Source organism: Erinaceus europaeus, chromosome 1, assembly GCF_950295315.1.
Source record: "Erinaceus europaeus chromosome 1, mEriEur2.1, whole genome shotgun sequence".
Lineage (NCBI taxonomy): Eukaryota > Metazoa > Chordata > Mammalia > Eulipotyphla > Erinaceidae > Erinaceus > Erinaceus europaeus.
The window spans coordinates 190,680,087-190,687,140 of NC_080162.1; positions in this window are offsets into that span (position 1 = coordinate 190,680,087).

Consider the following 7,054-nt stretch of genomic DNA (forward strand, 5'->3'; position numbering starts at 1 on the left):
AAAAGACAAGATTATTGACTCTCTTTTCTATAGACAATTCCATGGTATCTACTTGTTTACAAAGCAGCATATCAAGATGTAGGGCTGACATGCCAATTTTATAGTTGCAAAACCTGTAGGTGTGAGAGATAAAAATCTCCAGCTACTTAAATGTGCTTGATCCAAGAATCTCCTGTAATATCTGTCACAAATCCAGATTTCTAAGTATCATCCCTGGAGTTTCTGATAAATAGCTACTGGTAGAACTAGAAATGTTTTTTAATATTATTAACTTACTTGAGAGAAAGACCAACCGAGGCACTGCTCAACTCTGGCTTAGGGTAGTCCCAGGAAATTAGCACTGGACTATTTCCCTGACCTAGGAGTAGAAATTTTTATCTTTAACAAAAAAAGCCCAGATGGATTATTCTTTTTTTTATTTTTATTTTTTTCAAATATTTATTCCCTTTTGTTGCCCTTGTTGTTTTATTATTGTAATTATTTATTCTTATTGTTGTCATTGTTGGATAGGACCGAGAAAATGGAGAGAGGAGGGGAAGACAGAGAGGGGAAGAGATAGATAGACACCTACAGACCTGCTTCACCGCCTGTGAAGTGACTCCCCTGCAGGTGGGGAGCCGGGCCTTGAGCCAGGATCATTACTGCAGTCCTTGTGCTTTGCGCCATGTGCGCTTAACCTGCTGCACTACTGCCCAACTCTCCCAGCTGGATTATTCTATTTAGATGAATTTAGGAATGACTATTGTGATTTTTAAATTTTTTTTAAGTAGGAAAGCTTCACAAAACTTCTTATCAGGCTTAGAAATCATTCAGGTATGCAAAATTTACTTCATGTCTAATTCTCCCAGGGAAGTATCATGTTCTAGAGGGAGTGGTGTAAATAGTTACAACATTCCTAGCATGTCTGCTCAGGCAGAAGGATTTGTAATCCCAGGTGCTAGTTTAGCCATCTTATCCAGCACCAAAGAGTTTACTGGCATTTGATTTCATAGCAATAAATCTTTGTGGCCCCAATTCACCATTTCTAAGTAGGGATAATATTCCCCACTTGGCAGTACTGTTGTGAAATGAGAAATACTGTATATAACATCTCTTTTTTTTTAAAAAAGATTTTATTTATTTATTAAGGAGAAAGATGAGAGAGAGAGAGAGAGAGAGAGAGAGAGAGAGAGAGAGAGAAAGAACCAGACATCACTCTGGTACAGGTGCTGCCAGGGATTGAACTCAGGACCTCATGCTTGAGAGCCTAGTGCCTTAGCCACTGCACCACCTTCCGAACCACTGTATATAACATCTCTAACACATTATTGTGGCAAAATAGAATGCATTAGCAATACTATTAAGGCAATAGTTTCATTTTTACTCAAAATGATATTTGCATTGGCTCAACCAGTCAGCTCCATATTAAAATAACCTAGGTTTCACAATTAAAATTCACAAGACTGTAAGATAACTTCGGTACAATTCCACACAGTTCCCATGACCAGGGTGGAATTCATTTTCTATAGTAACAAGCTGTGATTAGGCAATTTCCTAAGCAGAGCTCTGTCTCCCTCTAGCTAATAACTGAGCTAGCCAAAGATGAAGAGACATCTATCAAGAATGCTCACTCCAGACAAACAGAGCAGGCCATGCCAGCTGACAACTGACAGCTAGTCAGCAAGTTGCACATCAACAGTAAGAAAGCACCCTGTAGACCTTCCCAGGCCCACAGGAGGAATCTGCTGCCTTGTGATCTCCCCTTGCTTCAAGTCCACAGCCTCCTTGACTTTTCCTGTTAAAGTGCACTCCAACAGCCTCCTTTTAGACCAACCCAGCTGGGCCTACATGATCACGGCAGTCTACTGGATACTGAGCACTCACAGCTGTGAAACCCTTGTCTCTGTGAAAACCTGCTTATGCACAGATTCCCAGCTCAGGCTTTCAAAGATTATAAGGCATAGTGAGAAGATAGAGAAGTGTACTCATGCTGGATGGCCAAGACAAAACTCTAGGAGGGAGGGAATTCTGTCTAACAGAGTAGTAAAGCTCCTTGAGGGCGTCCAGGTAGTGGCACTAAGATGCTTGCTGAAATGAAAAGATCAGTGAGAGAAAACTTCAACATGGGCAGAGACAGTGGAAGAAAAGATAAAATAGATTTGTAGAGTTAAATATTTACAATATAGTAGCTGAGTTATTAGGAATTATATTAATTATATCATTATATTATATTATATTAGGAAAATATTTTAGATGGATTCAACAGGGAAATGACAGGTTTTTAAAAAAATTTTTTTAAATGTTTATTTATTGCCCTTGTTTTATTATTGTAGTTATTGTTGTTATTGATGTCGCTATTGTTGGTTAGGACAGAGAGAGATGGAGAGAAAAGGGGGAGAGACAGACAGACACCTGCAGACCTGCTTCATCGCAGTGACTCCCCTGCAGGTGGGGAGCCAGGGCTTGAACCAGGATCCGCAAGCCGGTCCTTGTGCTTTGTGCCACGTGCGTTTAACTTGCTGCACGACCGCCGGGATCCCGACAGAGGTTTTAAATGTCAAACCTGTGAGCTCAATGATAGGGAAAGTAAAATCAACCAAAAGCACCAGATAAAAGAAAAAAGTACATGAGCCAAAGGAAGAGAATAATAGAGAAAGCAAAACATCAAGGGAAATGGTATTTGCAGGGTCCGGGCGGAAGTAGAGATAGAGAGGGAGAGATGGGAAAAGGGGGAGAAGGGGACAAAGGGAGGGGGGGGAGAGGGGGAAAGGGGGAGAGAGGGAGGGAGAGAGAGAGAGAGAGAGAAAGTCTTATTTGAAGAAATAATAACTGAGTGATCCAGAAGGTGGAGGAGCATAGGACTTGCAAACTTAAGGTCTTGAGTTTGATGCCCTAACATCCAATGTGCAGGATTCTAAGAAACAAATACCAAACATAATAGCTGAGGACCCCCACCCCACCCCTATGGTTACTCCTCCCCCTTCCCACTCTCACAAAAGCTGCTCCTATAAAAGCCCTTCTCCTTCCGCACCTCTCTCTCTTCCCTGCGCTTCACTTTGGTGTTTAGGTGCAGGAAAGGTTGCTGCCTGAGGCGGCCATTTTTGCTACCTCCATGTGGCCCAACCTGTTTCTCTCCCACCCAACTCTGAGGTGCCAGCACAAAGATTTGTGTTCCCTCTTTGCCCCGGACCTCCTCTCTTTCTTCTCCGCGGTGCAGAACAACAATTTCTCTGATGCCATAGCAGCTCTCCTGTGGTATCAAGGCTCATGCCTGGGCTGCAGTGCATGGTAAGGCCTGCTTCTCCCCCAGACACTCAGATCTACGACCCAAGATCCAAATCTCTCTTGTTCATTCTGCTTGATTGTGCTACTTTATTACACTAGTCATACCTAACAAAGACAGACTTGAATGGGCAAAGAGGACTCGTGAGCACTCAGAGAAAATAGTTGTAGCTCTAAAGGAGAGTTTTCTGAGCTCTTTTTTTAAGTGTTTTTTTAAAAAATATATTTATTTATTTTATTATTGGATACAAAGAAATTGAGAGGGGAAGGAAAGAGATAGAGAGGAAAAGAGATAGAGAGATACCTGCAGCTCTGCTTCACCACTGGCAAAGCTTTCTCCCTGCAGGTGGGGACCAGGTGTTTGAACCTAGGACCTTGCACAGTGTAATGTGTACACTTGATCAGGTGAGCCACCACCTGGCCCCCCACTTTCTGAGCTCTTAAGTGGCACTGTGAACTTCAGTTGAAGGGTCTAGCCAGTTTGGTGCAACTCTGTGGTAAGAGAGATGGGGAGGGCAGTAGTGCACCTGGTTACATATACATAGTATGAAGCACAAGGACCTGTGGAAGGATCTGGATTTGAACCTCTGGTTCGGGGGAGGGGGCATTTCACAAGTGGTGAAGTAGGTCTGTAGGTGTCTATCTTTCTCTCTCTTCCTATCTCTCCCTCCTCTCTCAATTTCTGTCTTATCCAATAAAATGGGAAAAAATGGCAACCAGGAGCAGTGGATTTGTAGTGCTGGCACCAAGGCCCAGCAATAACCCTGGAGATAGAGAGAGAGAGAGAGGGAGGGTGGGGAGTGAGAGAGATTGAAACAGAGAGACACATGGCAGAAGAAAACCCTAACCTCAGGAATCTTCCAGGGTAGTGGCTCAGTATGAAAGGAGACCATGACCAGTTAGTTAGTGGTGTTTGCTCAAATGAAGGAATAGAACAAAGTATCCTGTGTGACCAGGACCCCCTCCCTCCATACTTTGGCCTTCCTGCACATTACTGTTTCCTGAGAGTGATGTTTCATTGCAGTGGTGCTCTGTGCCCTAGAGATGCTGAGAACAGTAATGGCTGGAGTCTCCACCCCGTGCCTTCACAATACCTTCACCAAGAACCAACCATGTTTATTTTCTTGACTCCAGCCTTCCAGAAGACATCAGAAGAAGTGGTTTTGCTTGAATGGGAAGAGAAGATAAGGGTGTTATGAAGAGCTAAATCTACCAAGGCCATATTTTGAAACTGAGAAGGCTACATACCTACAGAAAGAGACCTTTTTGGTGCCCAAACTATTAAATGGGGGAAGGAGAATCTCTTCAACAAATGGTGTTGGAAAAATTGGGTTAAAACATGCAGAAGAATGAAAATGAACCACTACATCTTACCAGACACAAATGTAAATTCCAAGTGGATCAAGACCATGGATGTTCTTGGATGTGGATGTTCAGAAACTTAGAGGACAACATTGAGAGAAATCTTTTCCATACAAATTTCAAAGCCATCTTCAGTGATATGAATTCAATTGTAAGGAAGACTAAAACAAAAATAAACAATGGGACTATATCAAATTTTAAAAGTTTCTGCACAGCAAAAGAAACCACCACCCAAACAAAGAGACCCCTTACAGAATTGGAGAAGACCTTTACATGTCATACATCAGACAAGAGGCTGATAACCAAAATATATATATATAGCTCACCAAACTCAGCAAAAAAAAAAAAAATGACCCAGTACAAAAATGGAGAGAGGATATAGATATAAGCAGAATATTCACCATAGAAGAGATCCAAAAGACCAACAAACATATGAAAAAAATGCTCCAAGTCATTGACTGTTGAAGAAATGCAAATAAAGACAACAATGAGATACTACCTCACCCCTGTGAGAATGTCATACATCAGAAAAAGTAGCAGTAACAAATGCTGCAGAGGTTGTGGGGACAAAGGAACCCTCCTGCACTGCTGGTGGGAGTGTCAATTGGTTCAACCCCTGTTGAACCAACTGACCCTGGAGAACTCTCAGAAAGCTAGAAATGGACCTACCCTATGACCCTGCAACCCCTCTCCTGGGGGATATATCCTAAGGAACCCAACACACCTGTCCAAAAAGACTGAACCACTACATCTTACCTATGTGTATAGCAGCACAATTCACAATAACCAAAATTTGGAAGCAACAACTTGGAAGTGTCCAACAACAATTTGGAAGTGTCCAACAACAGATGAGTGGCTGAATAAGTTGTGATTTACATACACAATGGAATACTACTCAGATATTACAACTGGTGAATTTACCTTCTTCACCTCAATTTGGATGGAGCTTGAAGATATCATGTTAAGTAAAATAAGCCAGAAAGAGAAGGATGAATATGAGATGATCTCACTCATAGAAGTTGAAGAACAAGATGAGAATGGGAAACACTAAGCAGAACTTGGACTGGAGTTGGTTTATTGCACCAAAGTAAAAGACTGGGGTAGGGGGGAGAGGGTTCAGGTCCTGGAACATGATGGCAGAGGAGGACCTGGGTTAGATTGTTATGTGGAAAACTGAGGAATGTTACACATGTACTGTATTTTACTACTGACTGTAAGCCATTAATCCCCCCAATAAAGAAAAAAAAAGACAAAACCAAACAAATAAAAATAACCCCCTGACCTCGTGATCCCTCAGTCTGTGACCAGTGCTTCTTGTTGGCCAAACATAACTAGAAGCCAGAGGGCAAGGAGCACAGTGAAGAAATCAATCTGTGAAAAAATCAGTTTCATAACACCTATAATGGGAGAGAAAAGTGTAGGTTTCCTACGAGGTAAAAATGAAAAACATTTAGGGTTGACACGCTGTTCCATGACTATGTATTAATTGGGCCTCTTGAGCAACAAGTGATTTCATAAGAACACTGCACCATGGAAGATAGGAAATAAATGCTTCATTGGTTTGAGGAAAACCACATCTAGTCATCTATGTTGAGATACTATACTTTCCTCTTATATAAGCTGCAAGTTGCTATATCTGCTATTTCCTACTGTAAAAAAGAGTAGGAGGAGAAGAAGAAGAAGGAGGAGGAGGAGGAGGAGGAGGAGGAGGAGGAGAAGGAGAAGGAAGAAGGAGAAGGAAGAAGGAGAAGGAGAAGGAGAAGGAAGAAGGAGAAGGAAGAAGAAGGAGAAGGAGAAGGAAGAAGGAGAAGGAGAAGGAAGAAGAAGGAGAAGGAGAAGGAGAAGGAAGAAGAAGGAGAAGGAGAAGGAGAAGGAAGAAGAAGAAGAAGAAGAAGAAGAAGAAGAAGAAGAAGAAGAGGAGGAGGAGGAGGAGGAGGAGGAGGAAGAGGAGGAGGAGGAGGAGGAAGAAGAAGAGGAAGAAGAAAAAGAAGGCATAGAATTTGGTTGGCCCTCTTAGGTTCTTGAAGATAACATAAGACGTGGTTTGCATATGCTGGTCCAATCCATCAGCTATGACACTAACAGTGTTGAATGGGGCAGAAAGTAAGCTGCCACAGAAGGGCCAGCTATAGCACCAATTGTCCAACTCATCAGTGGGATCGGAAATGTCTATTGCAGACAGGTGCTCCAAGAGGAGAAATTTATTGTAGAACACTAGGGTATTTTTTTGTTTGCTGGCTTGCTTGTTTGTGTGTGTGAGTGTGTATGTGTGTGTGAGGGAATGATTTAATATTATCTACAAAATTACAAGACTAGGGGACCAGGTGGTGGTGGTGTACCTCATTGAGTGCCTATATTATAATGCACAGGGAGCCAGGTTCAAGCCCCAGGTCCCTACCTGCAGGGGGGGAAGCTTTGCAAGTGGTGAAGC